A 19,988-nucleotide genomic window follows, 5' to 3' on the forward strand; every position below is an offset into this window, starting at 1 on the left:
AAAAACTGTATACCTATGAAAATTTAGTGAGCATTGAAATCGAAAATGTGCTGTCTGTAAATTGCAATGCACTACCACACTAAAGGGGTCAATATGTCATTGGTGGTCTTCTGACTGCCAGGGATAATGTGGCAGTAAGACCACCAACAGGCTGGCGGTACACACCGACACATTATGTGATTGGCAGGTTGGCTGCAGCCAACCCACCACTTCTCCACTCATACCACCATGGCAGTATCTATCTCCAGCCCAGCGGCCGACATTGCACCACCCATGGCATTATGAGCCACCCTAACACCATGGTTTTCGTGGTGTTAGCAACACCACGAAAACCATGGCAGTAGACCCTACCGGTGACAGGGAATTCATTCCATTTCACCGGTAGGTGGCTCCCCCAATACTCACCTGATGCCCCCGTCACCCCTCCACCCAAACTCAATCCCCCACCTACCCGATATACAAACTAACCCACATCCCCTTCAGATCCACTCACTCACCCCACACATGCACACACCACACAACTGACCCCTCCCCCACAGCCACAGGCACACATATCACCCCCTCCCCAACCCCCACTACAGTCACAGCTCCCTCACCCCGGGCCACCCTCCCCGCACACACAGACACCCACATGCACCATGCATACACACATTCACTTACACTGACATACATGCATTCATTCATGCATACTTCCAGACATACTCACACATTCTTACACACAATCACACTGACATGCAGACACACACTCACTTCACCATTCTTACCTGCTTTCACACACACACAGTAGCCCCACCCTCCCACCCCCCACCTGTCGGAAGCCCGATTACTTTGGGTGAGGAGGTCTTCCGGCAGGGAACTGGAAGGGGCACTGCTACCGCCAGCAGCGCTCCACCAGCAGAACACCACCAGACCATATTACTGGCCATAGCACGGCTGGCAGGGTACTACTGGCATAGCAGTACTGGTGGTAGCACCACCATGAGAAATGACTGATTTCGGCCCTTATTGTGGCGGAAGGCAGGCAGTGCTCATAATATGGCGGACGGATGATAGCTGCAATCATGTATGTTGGCGGCCATCATAGCGGAGATAGGCTGTGTGTACAGCCAATGTTATAATTAGTGCCTATGTTGTTTGTAATGTATTTGGAACAGTGTACTCCAAAATGCACCATTGGACATATACTACATCCTTACCACTCCACTTCTGAATAAGTGTGGCTTATGTACTACACTTGTTGTGTGTTGGATTTTTCACAATCCCTATGACTTCTGGGATGTAACATTGATGACAGCACCCCTACTCTGAATATTGTTCCAGCACACATCACTGACAAGAGCTGTTTCTTTGGTAGCAGATAAGAAAGGAGTATTTTCTTTTTTGCATCCTATTTACCTTTAAGGATAGCAAAATAAGGGTCCTCTATGACGGGACGCACAATACCATGATTGCACATGCGGTAGGGCAGTGAGTGAGTTTCAAAAAATTGATAAAGTGCTAAAATAAAACAATAAAAGAGAAAAGAGGTGGTATGAATATTTAGTTGTCAAACAATGTAACATGTGGTTCAGGACATTAATTTATTTCATAAAGCACAATGGTGGTTCATCACAGGTTCAGATAGAAAGTTGTCAGAGGAAAAATGAGATTGGTAAACTGATAACAATGTCAAGTTCAGCTAGGGAGGAGTCAGAGTGTGGTTAACAGATACACACACAGTTGTGAGTGTTGAATTATAGAAGTCGATCACAGTACAGGGGTTTTAGCTTTCAAACTTCAAACAGTGGGATATGACTCTGAGCTTAAAGGCTGGCTAGCTGACCCCAGACACCTAAGAGGTACAAAGGAAATGTACATGTAGTATGTTTGCATCCAGCAAAATGAGTTACTATGATTTGTGCGTGTGGGATGTGTGGTGGGAGTGCTATGTTAATTAGAACCTCTTATCGGCGCAGTGTGCTTGGAAGAATTTCTCCCCATCTCAGGTTCAGAAACCACAAACGCTTTGATGAGACACCATCACTATTCTCACCAATCAAGGTCGACTAGATCTTTGGACTTGGCAAAGAATGTAGTTGTCAGAATCATTCAATTACAAGTCAATGACATACACCATAAACAATTCTAGACACCATGAGCAATTTAACACTAAATCAAACTCCGAACTGAATAAAGTTTCAAAGCTTTATTACAAGCCCAAAATCAATGTCACTTATATGCTGCACAAAACCAAGTTATAAACATACATTAAAACCTTGGGCTGACCAAAAGTCTGAAAAGATTTAAACTACTAAACAGCAATACTGTTAAAAACTCCAAAGGAATAATGTAGATTAGAACACACAATATACACATTATTGTGAGATTTCAAAGAAGATGATGGTGACATCATTAAATCATCAAAACACAGTTTTCACAATCAATTTTAGATTTCATGGCTGGGCCATTTTCTAACACTAATACAAATTTAGACTTGCAAGTTTGGTAACGGGCTAACACATTTGGGCCAAAGCAAAGTAGAAGAGAGAAAATAATTTGAGAAATATCAACCAACTAGGATAACCTCACTTTAACCTCACTATACAAATGCACTGGTGTAATTATCTAACAGAAAAGGAAACAAGAAACCACATTTAGTTATACCTCTTCTCATGGGAGAGCAGATAGCACTGTTTTACCAGGCAGGACGAGCACCTTCCTCAAGTGCAAGTTGTCAGCAGCATCAGGACTGTGCCGAACATGGGCTGCACATATGAAAGATCAGCAGTTCAGAGTTAGTTGGGCTTATTGGTACTGAATAACATATATGAATAGGGCAATTAAGACGAAGGCCCTCATTATGACATTGGCGGTAAATCCCACTTACTGCTGTGCTGATGGCCACCAACTTACTGCCGCGCTAGCGAATATCCATTCACCATATTATGATACACACACACACCAATCCGACAGAATATAGCCACATACACAGATCCACCAGCCCAAAGGTCAGTGATAAAGTGGCGGTCCAAAAACCCATACCGTTATGCCAACAGAACAACGCCCATCACATTATGACCCACGAATCACCACAGCAGATATTTAATGGTGGTAAACCATTGGCAGTACATACCACCGCCCTCACAATTGACACCCACATACAAAACAACACTATATTGGCTAATACAAAAAATACACACCTGACACTCATACACACACCACACCCACACTACTATAAAACACACACCCACATTACCCACAGCCCTTTACCAACAACTACTGCCACCATGAGACTGAGAAGAAGAACACAGAGACAACTAGGCACACACACCACTGACACCCATACACCCCTCACACACTCCACAGCACACACCCTACCACATTAACCAACACACCCTCACAACACACACCACACAACAACCATGGCACCACAAAGGCACCCCCATTTCACTGAGGAGGAGTTAAGGGTCATGGTGGAGGAAATCGTCAGGGTAGAGCCACAGCTCTTTGGTGCACATGTGCAGCAGATATCAATAGCAAGGAAGATGGAGCTATGGCGGAGAATCATAGACAGGGCCAATGCCATGGGACAGCACCCAAGAACAAGGGACGACATCAGGAAGAGGTGGAACGACCTACGGGGGAAGGTACGTTCCATAGCAGCAAGACACCAGCTCGCCATACAGAGGACTGGCGGTGGACGCCCACATCCTCCCCAACAGCTCACTGCAGAGGAGGAGCAGGTACTGGCAAAACTAAATCATGAGGGACTCGCTGGAGTTGGCAGAGGACTGGACACTGGTGAGTCAACTTTTAACAATTATCACACCCCATACTTTATTCATCAAATAGCAGCTATGGGTTAAAGGGATTCAGAAGTAGCAGAGAGCAGATGGATATCTTCAGCACATCAGGACTGAATCGAACTCTCATCAACACAAACTAACTCTTGCTTTCCAAATTTCCTCACTAATTAGAAGAATACACAATCCATTCATTGGTCCTTCAGGTGGGCTCAATTCAGGCATTAGATTCAGGGGCATATTTATACTCTGTTTGCGCCGGAATTGCGTCGTTTTTTTTGACGCAATTTCGACGCAAAACTAACTCCATTTGTATACTTTGGCGTTAGACGCGTCTAGCGCCAAAGTCCATGGAGTTTGTGTCATTTTTTAGCGTGGACACCTACTTTGCGTTAATGAGATGCAAGGTAGGAGTTCACGTCTAAAAAATCGACTCCGAGGCATGTGCGTCGGATTTATACTCCCGGGCAAAATTCACGCCCGGGAGTGGGCGGGTCAAAAACAATGACGTACGGCCGCTTTTGCGCCGTTTTTTAGCGCCTGCAAAAGGCAGGCGTTAAGGGACCTGTGGGCTCTGAAGGAGCCCAGAGGTGCCCTCCCATGCCCCCAGGGACACCCCCTGTCACCCTTGCCCACCCCAGGAGGACACCCAAGGCTGGAGGGACCCATCCCAGGGACATTAGGGTAAGTTCAAGTAAGTGTTTTTTTTTTTTTTTTTGTGGCATAGGGGGCCTGATTTGTGCCCCCCTACATGCCACTATGCCCAATGACCATGCCCAGGGGACAGAAGTCCCCTGGGCATGGCCATTGGGCAAGGGGGCATGACTCCTGTCTTTGCTAAGACAGGACTCATTTCTATGGGTGTTGGGAGTGAAAAAAAATGGCGCAAATCGGGTTGAGGCGAAAAAATTGCCTCAACCTGACTTGCCCCATTTCTTGACGCCCAAGCTCCATTTTCCTCTACGCCGGCGCTGCCTGGTGTACGTCGTTTTTTTTTACGCACACCAGACGGCGCCGGCGGCTAACGCCGGCTAACGTCATTCAATAAATACGGCGCCCGCATGGTGCTTCAGAATGGCGTTAGACAGCGCTAATTTTTTTGATGCAAAACTGCGTTAGCGCAGTTTTGCGTCAAAAAGTATAAATATGGGCCTCAGTGTCCAATGGCTGTTGAGGGCACCATTAAATCTGTAACTATTCTAAAATTTCTCAGCAAAAAATGAATTGTTAATTCAGTGATTTCACACAGTCCTGAGAAAATGTTAAATTATCCAAAATCAAATTCGTCTCTCAAGGTACACTAAATAAACTAATACAATACCATGGTGATCAACATCTTGTTCAACAGCTAGAACAAATAACTCAACATTGTTAATAACAAACATGCTCTGTGTCTTCAATGCAATAAGACATTCAACATCACATTAAAAGTCTAGGAAAAGAATTCAGGTCAGACGGAACAGAATAAACAAGTAATTTTCCACATTAATACACTTAGGCCCATATTCATACTTTTTGATGCAAAACTCTGTTAGCGCAGTAGTGCGTCAAAAAGTATAGCGCCGGCGTGCGCCATTCCTAAATGGAAGCCGGGCGCCAAATTTATAGAATGGGGCAATCCGGAGCAGAGGTTTGGCTAACATCATGGAAAGCTAAGTTAGCCAGGTGGGGGTGGCAGTATGGGGGAAGAGGGTTTTGCACCAAAAAATGATATTAAGCTGGTTCGAGGCAAAAAATATGCCTGATGCAAAACCATCCATACTACATTACTCTGGTCTTATAAAAGACAGGAGTCATGCCCACTAGACCAATGGCCAGCTCAGGGGACAAGGGTCCCCTGGGCATGGCCAGTGCACCCAGTGTCAAGTAGGGGTCCCATTTCAGGGCCCCTAATGGCACTTTAAATAACTTAAAAAAATACTTACCTCTACTTAGCTTACTTACCTGGTATGGGATCCCCCATTCTCTGGTGTCCCTCTGATGGGGGTGTTCCTCGGGCGTGGGGGCATGGGGAAGTCACTCCACAGGTCCTGTAACGCCTGCCCTGACCCAGGTGTTCGAATAATGCCGCTAAGCAGGCTTACCGTTATCATTTAGGCTCGCTTCTCCCGTGCACAATTTTTCCACAGGAGGATAAATAAAACGCTAGGGCCTTAGAGTACATTTTTGGATGGGAATGCCCACCTTGCATCTCAGTGACGCAAGGTGGTTTCACGCATTCAGAAAATGACTTAAACTCCTATATTTTGGAGCTAGATGGGTCTAGCGTCAAAATATAAATATGGAGTTAAGTTTAAGCTGAATTAGCATTAAATAAATGTGCTATTTCAGCGCAAACTAAGTATAAATATGGGCCTTAATGCACTAATAAACCTACTGCACACCTTCCAATTCAATTCAAATATGCTAAGCAAATTATTTAATTGCAAATATTATTTTTCAACACACATGTAACTTTCATTAATAGAATACATTTAATTCAATATGAGTATGATAAATTAATATTCATTTAGCACTTTCAATATAATTTTTAACATTAATTTGCAATAGTATTTCAATTAATATGAATGCAAATCCATTCGTGTTAAAACAGAGGGTCCCATTATGAGTTTGGCGGTCTAATGGTAAGACCGCCTTAGTGGCGGCCCCCAAAAGGCTACCATGTTGGTGGTCATCCAACCCCCGTATTAAGAGTTACACATCTCAGTCTGCCAAAAAACTGCCAATTTCCCGAAACCGTCAGCACACTGGAGGACGGAAAATAGGCAGTTTGCCACCAGCACTGCCAGCCCGCCAAAAAGCCTCTGACCAAATTAAGATCCACAAATCACAAGAGCGGTTCTTCTATGGTGGAAAACCATTGGCGGTGTGAACTGCGATGGTCCGATGTCACATCAGTCTGAACACAACACCACATTGGATAGTTTGAATAACCCACACCTGACACACCTCCACACACCCGACACATCTACACACTGCACTATAAAACACTCCTACACAACCCACAATCCTTTGCAACCAGAATGCCCCACACAGCCAGAGACTAGAAAAAGATAAAAAAAGAACAAGAAAAACAAACAATAGGCACCCCAACACATTGCACTCATCACACACTTGCACAACATACACAAGACACAATGTTGTCTCCCACACAATATACAACAACCATCACCCACTCACATAACATCACAGCACCCACACCTCATCACTAAAAACTTTCCAACACATTTTTAACTACCTCACCGTCTCTTCCTCCACTATAATGTCCCCACAAAACATCCATGTTTCACTGATGGTGAGTTGAGGTTCATGGTGGATGAAATTGTCATAGGAGAGCCATACGTTTTTGGAGCACAGGTCCAGCAAACATCAATAGCCAGAAAATGGAATTGTGACATGGGATATTCGACAGGGTGAATTATGTAGGCAGTTACCCACACACAACGGAGGACTCAGGGGGAAGATACTTTCCATGGCCGCTAGGCACCAACTGGTGGTGCGTAAGACTGGCGGTTGACCCGCCACCTCCTCCCCCTACTTTCACATCATAGGAGGAGAAGGTCTTGGACATCCTACATCCTGATGTCCTGACAGGAATAGCTGGGGGTGTAGAATCTGGTAAGTCACTACATTATTGATGTCAACAAAAATGTTTTTTCTTTCATGATCACCTTTCCCCACCTCAATGCCCAAACCACCCACTACCACTCTGTTCAAACGTCTGAATACCCCTCTCTGGCATGCCACATGTCAACTAAACTCACCTGGGGCCACGGTGTTTGTATATGGCTTGTGACATACAGGGACTGACAACACTACAACTCCCAGCAGGCACGGTTCCACCTGTAAGAAAACCAGAACAGTGTGCTACATTTAAAAATGTATTGCATGTGAACCTAACAATCAATGTAACTTCTCCTAAATGCACCACTGTCTTACAGTCCATGACAATGATGACAACTCTATGGCCCACTACCAGTACTATTACAAGAAAAACACAGCTACAGCTGTGCCCCTACCAAACTGGCCTTTGAGAAAACCTTCCTAACAATTTCATATACTCACTTAGGGGGGAACTCTATGGGAAACTGGATATACTTGCAGTACATCCATACAGAGGCCCAGGTCAAATGGTAACTCCCATAATGTGTGCCAGCTCTGACACCATTGTGCATTGCCCCGCTGTCACTTGAATCAATGATGCCATACACCTTACTAGGAGAGAAATGTACATTGTCATGTCCCAAGTACAGGTACCTGAGTCTCCTACATCATCTGACATTAATGGTCCTGCCACCAGTGGGAGTGGGCAGACTGTGTCGGGGCACACGTATGCAGGGGTAGGGTGCATAGGAGGGAAGCTGTAGTTCAGAGGATAGGGACTCCAAGGGATACAACTGACCAGGACACTATCTTCCAAGTCTTCGGAGACTCCTAACATTCCCAAGTCACAATGGGCCAGGTACTGACAATGATGGGGGAGATCCGACAGCTGAAGAGGGACAACTACCAGGAAGCCATGCAGCAGTTCAAGGCCCAAAATGCCATCCTGGCTTCCATTGCTGGGGTGCGGAGGGATATGAATACCACCCTGAGCAGGTTTTGTAACCAATATCAGGCCTCCTCGACTAGCAATGAGTTATCAGGCCCTTCTATATCTGTGGCTGCTAGTGGAATGGAGGCCCTGCCAAGAAAGGGAATACCTCAGACACCACATACTCTGTAGCAGAAGAACCCCCACCCTGCAAATGTGGACGTCTACCCAGACATCCAGGAGGAGCAGATGCCAAGACCAAACCTACTGCCAGGAAGTGATTCTTTACTGATTGGTTCCCCTGATGTGGCACAGATACACCCTGCTGACTGTTCTGAAAGCTATCTCCATTTTCCTATGGTACAAGGACACTGGACTTGTGTTTCCAAATGGTGTAGCAGCTACCCTGATGAATTCATCCACCATTACTGAACCCTTCACTGTTTTGTTTGTGTTATTTTGGTTTCTTATCACCCATTTTGCTGTGCACTTCACAATAAATAATACTTAACCACAGATAATGTGTTAGTGTGATTTATCAACCATATACAACTATCTTTATAAAGGGATTGCATAAAAATGTTTCTCTCTAATGTTAAACATTTGCCATTGTCATTATTCATGTACTGTATAACCAGGATATCAATCAATCAAATCAATCAAATAATTTCTTAAGTGCCCTACTCACCCGGTAGGGTCTCAAGGCGCTTGGGGGGGCGGTTATTGCTCGAAAAGCCATGTTTTAGGTGCTTTCTGAAGGTTAGGAGGTCCTGGGTCTTGCGTAGGGTGGTGGGGAGAAAATTCAAGGTCTTGGCAGCAAGGTGGGAGAAGAATCTGCATCCGGAGGTGGTGCGTTGGGTGCGGGGGCTGTAGCAAAGGCAATGTCTGCGGAGCGGACCTGTCGAGTTGGTATGTGGAAGCCTAATCGTTCGTTGAGGTAGGCTGGTCCAGTGTCATGGAGGGCTTTGTGAGCGTAGGGATCTGAGGTGGGTAGATATGTTTTCGTGGCGAGGGAGGTTGAGGATGAGATGTGTGGCTGCGTTCTGGATTCACTGGAGTTTTCTTTGAAGCTTGGCTGTGTTCCCTGCGTAGAGAGCATTGCCGTAGTCCAGCAGATGAGGGCGTGGATGACTGTTCTTCATGTTTCTAAAGGAATCCATTTGAAATACATATTGCATTGACCCTGAATTATGTATATGAAACAAATCACATGTATTGTACATTCCCACATCTTTATTTGGAGAATGCCAATTACAGCATAGTGAAGTACTGCCACTAAGTTCAGGGTTGCAGCTTATGTGTCAAACGATAGCAACCCACAGACTTCTGAAGTTAGGGACATGTCAATCTTTCAGTATCTCAGGAGGCAAACAGATTGGTTCCATGTATCATCAACTAAAGCCTTATCACATACCCATACCACAGTTCACAAATGACCATACCCCATGAAACAGACAGTGGTCAGTAATAATGTCCGCAGTCATGGAACCTCCCATTTACCATGGTCAGGTATTTCTAAGCTTGACACTCACCCATGTTAGTCTTCAGGTACATGCACATTGGTCTGCAAAGTAGAAACACACTGACAGCAATGTACAAGTTATTTCACTTTCAACACAGAACATTATGATGTTAGAGAGTCTGGATGCCACATTATGGAATGTGTCAGATATCTATGAAAACACACATAGCACCATTGGCCCCACCTCCAACTCTAAACAGGTCTTTTATGTGGAAAAGGACACTACCACCCCACTGTCCTGACAGTCTGGGTATAGAGCACATACATCATAAAATCTCTTGCCAGAGAGTACCTGTTTTAAGCCATGTTCACTTCACATGTCAGTCTGCAAATGTCATCTGCCTGTGACTCTGTCTGATATTGCCAAATGAGGGTGCACGAAACAGTCAATCTGCAATCTGGAATTGACATACATAAGGTGTAGGTCACATTGATACATGTATATTACATTGTGATTGTGCATTGTGAACACATTAGACTATGTGCATAACAGTTCTGTACACAGCTCCAAGTAATAATCTGCATGCATAGACAAATCATGGGGTTTGGAACCACTTATGACCTATCTGCAGGTCATAATAAGAAGGTTATCTGGCATTCCTAACCTCACCAATACCCCACTTACTTTTTTATATCACATCACCTACCTTCATTTTCTCCCACAGGATATGCTGGCTTCCCCTTATCTGGTATGTATGGCATCTGAATTCTCAGGGTGAGGTTGGGTAGAATGCAGCAGGCAACAACAATTTTACAAACCTTGTTAGGTGAGTAGAGACGGGCTCCCCAAACTTATCAATGCAGAGAAATCTTGCCTTCAGGAGCCCAAAGTCCTATCCATGATATGCCTTGTCCGTCTGTGGGCCTCATTGAAGTGGACTTCACCTGGCGTGGTAGGGTACCTCACTGGTGTCAACTGCTTAGGTTGGTTTGGGTAGCCAGAGTCCCCTGTAAGGTATGGTTACAACAATCCAAACTTTAATCTTGGACATCTGCATAAATGGTACCAGATAAAAGGAACAGACAAACAATACTTACATGACTTACCGACCATCCAAGCCCTCTCTGTGTGTAGTCATATCATTAGCAGTGGGATATTGCTGTTCCACATGATAATGGTATCATGGACTGACCCAGGATAATTAGCACAAGCTTATGAAGTTTAAAGGTCAGCCAAACAGGCCACTTGGACGTTGATGGTGTGAAAGTTTTTCCTGTTCCTATATACCTGTTCATGGGCACTTGGGGGAACCAAGACAACATGGGTGCCATCTATGGCTTCAACTACATGTGGAATGTGCCCCCAAGCACAAAAAGCAGCCTTTACATGGGTCAAATCCACACTTTGTGGACATCTGATGTAGCTGTGCAGCGTTTTCAACAATGCAGACAGTACAGCCTTCAAAACCAGACTGAACATGGGCTGAGACATTTCTGCACTTAGGGCTTCTGTATTTTGAAAGGACCCAATGGCCAGGAAGAGTAGCACTGACATGACTTGGACAATGGGAGGTATGTAATTGGGATTACGAATGTCAGGCATCAGATCTGGCTCCAACTGATGACAGAGATACATGATTGTCTACCTCTCCTGGTGGTGTATTTGGATCACATGTCGTTCCTCCATTGTGTGCAGGTCTGCTAGTGGACGGTACACAGGAGGTTGTCTTTCTCTTCACATGCCAGGGTAACTATGTGGGACAAAGCCAGAAAGTATGTGTACAACTTAATCTATACATCATAAGTATGATCACACCAACGTCACTGAGAAAGCTACATCATGCAAAGGAAACAGTGAAAAAGTTGTACCTAGCATATAAATAGGCAACATTTGCCTAAATACCGTAATCAGATCCCATTACCCCTAACATATTCTTTGAATGTAGAAACATGTCACTGACTGTAAAAGTGACATCCACGTACTTAACATGGGTAATATAGTTTGAACACCTATACTGTGTTCAGATCGTCGTTACTCTGCCGATAATACGGTTTCATGTACATAACTCAGGATATTTTATTTACAACTCATATACATATTACATGCACATTGCTACAGGTTTACATTAAGCAAACAGTTAACACATTATCACAAATACAAATCTTTGTCAATGTTGCAACTTTCATAACCTTAATGTACATATATGACCCTCAAAATGGCAGCTGCCTGACCTACTGTAATGAACATCAGGAAGTGGCCTATCTCTGCCTGCGGATGTCGTCTTGGTGGTAGCCAGTCACAACTATGGTGAACACTGCCATTAGAACACAATGCTGCCTTAGGTGGACTTGGGTCAATGGTGATGTCTGCTGGTGGCGACGGTCCTGTACATGGCGGACATGCCTCATGCCTTACTTGACTCCTGACACTACTGCCAGCAAGACCTCCACAACCTGAGCTGCTGTGGACTGCTTCTGGGAGCAATGATGCCACATCCTAAAGGTGATAGGGCCCCTGCCTTCTCGGCTGATGAGCTGGACAAGCTTGTGGAGGAGGTCTTACCCCTGTATGAACAGCTCTATGGTGCACCAGAGGAGCAGGTATGTGCACTGCTATACTGATGTATGAAATGTTGAGTGTATGATGATGTTGATGAAATGTGGTGGAATGAAAAGATTGGGATGATATGTGTGGGTTGATGGACATGTGCACAAGTGCATAGATGGTTTTGATACCTGATACATATTAGGGAGTGTGTGATGTATGTATCCTGACCCACAGAAAAACTGTAAAACATGTAAATGAAGATGGTGTTTTAAATAGTTGTATACTTATACTATGTTTAAAGGAATGCTTGTGGTCTGGTCAAATGTTTACAGCCTAGACCTAGTACTGTATATGTATGTTGTATGCCTGACTCCACTTCACACATGGCCTATCTGCAGATGGTCATTCCACATAGAAGGGGATGTTGGAAGAAGTGCATGTATGGCTACTTGCACAAAAGGGGATCTGGCATGCCATTGGCACGAAAGTGTGGACCCTGGGGATCCACAGCCGGCAAAGCACCCACTGTAGGGACCAGTAGTACCGCAGAGGCCCTGCTGGGGATATCCTCCCAAGGAGGAAGGGGTGACCATCCGACCTTGACCCCCCCAATAGCCCGCATATTGGCAGTGCCCTACCCTGAGTTCAATGGGCATTTGAGGGCACCACAGGACCCACAAGAGGATAGATACTGACAACACATGTTCATCCTTATGCCAGGTCAGTGTATGAAGTGATAGAATCTAAGCTGTGACAATGTGGTAAGTGCAAAGGGTCAAAGATCTCCAAGGAACACATAGCTGTAACATCCTTGACATTAAGACACAGGTGTGCATAAACTATTGTGTATATTATTCCCCTATGTTATCCCTTCTGAACAAAAGCATATGATGATGCACATGTGAATGTCATATGTGTACCATTATACTGCTATATATACTCTGCTGGTTGTTAACTGCAACTTACAGATCCATACTCCCAATATCATGATGGTAAGTTGTTCAAGTATTTGCCCTCTGTCCATTCCAACACCCCTTGATCCATGTCTACGTGCAACATAGTGACTGATAAGTTGTAGTCATACATAATTTTCATGAGGTGTCTGATGAGTGATGTGAGGCGTTGATGACCATCTAACATTTCACATGCCATACTTGCTAAACCTACTCAGAGCTGTTGGGGCCTGTAATGTCTCATCTAAGTTGACATCCTACATGTTGGAAACCATGGACATATTGCTAGACTACTATTGTCATATATACATTGTTATCAGAGCTCTGAATGTTAGCACATAGAATTTGAATGGTAAGTGGCCACACAGCTAGTTCCTTATTCATTGTGTTGTGGGCATGCTAAATAGGCCAAGATATCTTAAGAACAGTTACAGTAGTCACAGTTTTTTGCCAACATCATGTGTACATTGTAAGGTTCTGTCATAAATAAACATTGTAATGTATCATAGACATACTTTATTTTGCTATATTGAATATGTTTTGATTGCTTTCAGTATGGAAACCTATAGCTTGCACTGACTACATTGTGGTGAAAGTGTTGTAGTTGACATTCACATGTGGGGGGAATAGTTTGTGTAGTCAGTCATTTGGCTAGCCTAAAGGTGTATGTCTCAAATGTGGTTTTATGTCATTGACAAATTCCGATACTGAAGAAGAACTACTCATGTTAAGTGTAGATGGTGATGTTGCCACTCAGACATTTGGCTTTTGTTGTTACCACTCATCATGATACGTTGCACTGTATGTGGCCTTCATGCACATGCTCCAATATATTTAAGGAGTAGTTATGGTACCTGTGGTTGTCGTGGGTAAATGCTATGGGCTAATGAGGCCCCTATGAGTATGCAAGACTTTGTTTACAGGTAGAAAATAACTAAGATGAGTAGGTCAACAAAGTATGTATCATTCTTTCCTACATCACTATTGGCACATGTGTTGTTGACATGTTTAGACTCTATTAGGCTCCAACTTAGGAAAAGCCAAATATAGTGGTTGCATGTTTGCAAATTTCAGTTGTAAAGGTTGTGGGCTCTGTGACATGAAATGGTTTTGGCATGTATGCAACATGCTGTTTTGTGTTGGGCATATGATACAGTTCCTTTCCTAGTACATGACATCTTCTACTATTGCAGGTATGTGTGGTTTTGTGTATGTGATATGTGTAAATTAATGTTACCAAAATTTCCCATTGCCTGGTTGTTGGTTGACTATGTTGCTGTGGATTGGGACTCGGAATCATGTTGCCATGGTTAGTGTGATAACTTTACTGATATGATGGTGTAGTAGGTGTGTGATAGGAGGCTTAGCTGCTGTGTGACATTATTGTAATTTAGGGGTGTAGATAGTATTTTGTTGTGACATGATGTTGGTACTAATCTGGTTCTACCTGGCTCTACCTCGTGGTGTAGTACAACTAGATGTAATTTAAATGTAATTTAATGATGTGTACAATGTGATGTTAGTGTATTAAAAGAATATGATGACCCTACCTCTTTTCCTAAAGGAGACACAGCACAGCGGAGTGGGGAAGCTGCTGGCCACGGCACCTCAAGTCATGATACTACTGACACCAAGGGACCCAGTGGCCCGGAGGGCGAGGGGAGTGCCATGGGGAGACAGGATCTACCTCATCATCTTTGGAATCTTTCTCCAGTGGACACTCCCTGGTGGGTGCAGACCCCTCTGGTACCCCCCAGCACCATCTCTGTCTGCCACCCGCCTTTCTACCACCATCCTCCTTGTATATCCCCATCCAGTTTGCCATGACCACTCACCCAAGAGGGTGGGTGTCCCCTTTGCCAAAGGCACCTCTGCCCTAGCCCAGTTAGCCCTGCTGCCTTCAGTGAGGAGGCTATTAACCTCCTGAGGTCCATCTCAGTGGGTCAGTCAACCATTGTGAATGCAATGCAGATACTGGCAACTCAAATCCAACAGAGTAATGCATTCCTGGAGGGCATTCACGGTACAATGGCTGGCCTACAGAAATCCTTTCAGGCTCTGACCTCTACACTGAGAGCAGCCAGTCCCCTTTGTCTACCGTTCCCCCTCCACCTTCTTCTTCCTAATCCCAAACCCCTCTAACTGACCCAGCCAAAGCACACAAACAGACAGGCATGCATCCACCTCAACATCAAAGGGTAGCTCAGACAAACATAAACACCACAGGGCATACCGCTGTCTCACACACACAAACAACATCAGATGCACACACAGCAACCGCCCCTGGATCATAAACAGTACACAAGACATACCTGCCGACACCACACCAACATTCACAGTTCTAGCCACTACACTAATCCTACCCGCAACCAGCACCACAGTAGACCCTCAGACTTCTACCCCTCATTACCACACCTGCAGACACCACAACCATTGACACTCCTTCATTCAGCACATGCAGAAGACCTGCAGTCACCACTCCAACAGACAGCCACTCACCCAACACAACATCTCCCAGCACCTCCACAACCCCTCAGCCCAAAATACATAAATGCCCTCACTCACTCACCCAACAGACACCTAGCACCCACAAGCATACCTCCCACAAACACACACCCAGGACATCTACACCAACACCTCATACAACCACTCCCTATCCCTCCACACCCAAACCCTTTTGCCATGAATGTCCCTGTGTGTCTAAAAAGGCTTAACTTTCTGAGTGTGCCCTTTTCCCTACTCCTCTCCCCTGAGAAAACCCTAAATGTGCTGTTACCCTCCCCAAGTCCATCCCTTCCACCTTTCCTACCCCCTGCAAGTACCCATACCCCTTCCCCCACCAAGAAGTCTACCCCATCTATAAAGACCCACCCCTCCCCCAGTCCTAAACCTAACCCCGCCAAGCCAAATCCCAAAGCCCCCTTCCCAAGCCTAAGGGGCAGGCCAGTGCACAAGAGGCCAAGCAGCTTTCACTGCCTATGACCCTGTCCTTAATTCTGGATAGGGTCGTAGGCAGTGAAATAAAGCTACAGTTTCAGGCCTCTTGTGCACCTGTCTGCCATGTAAAACTGCAGCTTTCACTGCCTACAGCCGTCTCCTGAATGCGCTCAATCTCAGAAACACTAAGCAGGGTTGGCCCTGCTAACCAGGCCCGACCCTTCTAACTGCTTCCGAGATTGGGCACATTCAGGACTTCGTGGGTCACAAAACTCCCCATCAGTGGAATTCTGCTGAGTTTTTAATGAACTCGGTTGAACTCCATGAACTCCGCCCAGGCCTAATAACTGACCAAAATTATGCACAACACCAAATCCGTATTGACTATCTGTGAATATTGTCACTTTGAGCTGCTCTGATATGCAGCATGCTTTTGTAAGAGCAAATAATTTGGCTACTTGGGCAGAAACGACTCCTTGAAGCCATGAGGCTTTGAGGGTGCAAACTGCATAACCTGTACCTTCATTGTCTCATAAGCAGGAGCCATCAACAAAGTAACTTGGTCATTCTCCTCTAACGAAGTATCCTGAATATCAGGTCTGGGTTTGGTGCACAGCTCAGTGACATAGAAGCAGTCATGTTCCATTTCACTAACATCATTTGAATCATCAACATTGACAAGCATTAATGTGGCAGGGCTTAAGACCGCACACCTCTTGACAGTTACATTGGCAGATGCAAGGATCAATAAATCACAACATTAAGGTGGGCATTAGTCACATATTTAGTTTCAGGCCGGGTCAAAAGTACTTTAAATAAATGTGGGACATAAACAGTTAAAGGGTGTCTTATCCCAATGCCTCACACCAGCGCTGGCCACAGCTTTTAAACAGCCGGACAAAGCAGCAGCGACGGGGTCCAAAATGCTGGAAAAATATGCAACTGCCCTTTTTGATCCTCCATGCGACTGAGTCAAAACAGAAAGAGCACCACCATCACATTCATGACAAAAAAGTTCAAAACCTTTTGTGTGATGAGGCATCCAAAAACTTGAGTTCTGCACAACCTCTCAACTCAGTGAATGCCTTCATGCATTCTTCATTGAAGGGGACTGGGCCTGTGAATTCTTTGTGTGTCAACTTCTGCAATGGTTTGGAAATTACTGAAAAATCTGGGTTCCATTGGAGGCAATAGCTCACCTTTCCCAAAAATATTCTAACATCTCTGTGTGTAACTGGGGGATTCATTCACATAATTGTTGCAACTCTTTCTCAGGATACTTTCCTTGCATCTTTCTCAATTTGATGACCCAGGTACTTTACTTCTTTATGGCAATACTGTATTTTAGCAAAGTAAACCTTGTGTCCATTTTCACCCAAATGATTCAATAAAGCTATGTCTACAAGCTTCATGTGTCCTGGATCAACCATCAGGTCATCAATATACTGCACTAAAGCAGACTGAAATGGCATGTTCAAAGATTCTAGGTTCTTCTTCAGGATCTGATTGAAAATGGACGGAGATTTTGAAATCCTGTGGAGTGTGACACCATGAATACACACGGTTTCCGAATCGGAACGAAAAGAGAAACTGACTAGCCTCATGCCAAGCCATTATGAAAAATGCCTGTGACGAGTCGATAACTGAAAACCATTTTGTTTGACATGGAATTTGAAATTGAATCACTCCTGGATTTGGCACTGTGGGACAACAGGATACCACAATTTTGTTCTCTTTCTTCAAATCCTGAACTCTGCGGTATTTCCCACTTGCCTTTAGCAATCCTATATTTGGTGAATTACATAGGCTGTCCATCCATTTTCACCCAAATGATTCAATAAAGCTATGTCTACAAGCTTCATGTGTACTTGATCAACCATCAGGTCATCAATGTACTGCACTAAAGCGGACTGAAATGGCATGTTCAAAGATTCTAGGTTCTTCCTCAGGATCTGATTGAAAATGGATGGAGATTTTGAAATCCCCTGTGGAGTACGACACCATGAATACACACGGTTGCCAAATCGGAATGAAAAGAGAAACTGACTATCCTCATGCCAAGCCACTATGAACAATGCCTGGACAAGTCGATAACTGAAAACCAATCTGCTTGACATGGAATTTGAAATAGAATCACTCCTGGATTTGGCACTACGGTACAACAGGATACCACAAATGTGTTTACTTTCTTCAAATCCTGAACTGTGCGATATTTCCCACTTGGCTTTAGCAATCCTATATTTGGTGAATCACATAGGCTTACCATTACTTCTTTAAACAATCCCTGCTCATCAAAGTCTACAATTACTGGGGTAATACCTTCAATTACCTCTGGAGTCATGTTATACTGTGGTGTTCTGGGGAAAACTGCATTTGGCTTTAGAGTCACTTTGACTGGTTCAACACCTCGAATAAGTCCAATTTCTTTTCCAGAGAGATCCCAAGCTTTCAGTGTTACTTTCACTTGTAACTCATCAGGCAAGTCATTAACTGTCATGACAGGAAACAATGTAATGAGAGGATACATCTCATTAGGTTGACTGGAAGTCTCATCATTGCTATTGGTTTGAATTACTAACCCTTCATGTGTACAAGTGCTGAAACATTTTAATTTGCACAGCAAGTGTCAACACCAGAGCAGTACGCGCTCTATTGGAGACAAAAATGCAAAAACCCAGCACTCTCAAAACAACGTAATTTATGCATTGTGCTGATATGTTGTGGTTTAACCTTTTGCATTGCAGAGTTCAATCCTGAAAACTTATTTTTAATATGCTTACAAATACTGTTCCTTTGCAATGTATTGCTGCAGGTTTTCAGAGTGTGTTAGGGTGTGGCCCCTTTCCAGGGCCTTCAGAGACTTTCCCTGCAACATGCCTGGGCGTGGTTCTGGGCTGGGCCAAGATTCTATAAAAGAGAGCCAGCCCAACTCCCAGTGCTCACTATACAGAGGTCCCGGTGCAGAGCAGCAGCTTCTTCCTGAGCTCCTGTCCCAGCGGCCTATTTGGATCTTCCAGTCTTCTGCCCTTCATCCTTCATTGGTGATTATTCTTCCAGGTGATAAGACGGTGGTTGGACTGTTCCGAAACCGTTATTGAGAATTTTCATATTCTTGGTTTATTTCTTAAATGAGTAACAGATTACTTGCGCGCTACCATTTCTTGACATTTATATGGTAGTTTACAAATAGGCAAGACGCGTGATTTGTTTCATAAAGGTTTGACTTTGTTATTCATTGCGTGCTACCATTTCTTGACATTGGCATGGTGGCTTAAGAATCGGCAAGACGCGCGATTCGTTTTATGGTGTTTAAACATTGTTGTCCATTGCGCGCTCCTATTTTTTGACATTTACATGACGTTTTACGAATTGGCAAGACGCGCAACTCGTTTCATGAGGATTTAACTTTGTTGTTCATTGTGTGCCACCATTTCTTGACATTTACATGGTGGCTTAAGAATCGGCAAAAGAAGCGCAATTTGTTTCATTGTACTTTGATCTTGTTATTTATTCTGAGCTGTTATTTCTTGACATTTACATCGTGTTTTACGAATCGGCAAGACGCGCAATTCGATTAATGATGATTTGACTTTTATATTCATTGCATGCTACCATTTCTTGGTATTTTACATGGTGACACTTGAATCGGCAAGACGCACGATTCTCTCCTCGAGTTTATTTCATGTTCTTTATTGTATGCCACTATTCTAAGATATTTATTATGTAATATTTGAGTTGACAAGTTATGAGATTTGTTTCTTGAATCCATATT

Source organism: Pleurodeles waltl, chromosome 2_2 (genome assembly GCF_031143425.1).
Source record: "Pleurodeles waltl isolate 20211129_DDA chromosome 2_2, aPleWal1.hap1.20221129, whole genome shotgun sequence".
In the NCBI taxonomy this organism is placed as follows: Eukaryota; Metazoa; Chordata; class Amphibia; order Caudata; family Salamandridae; genus Pleurodeles; species Pleurodeles waltl.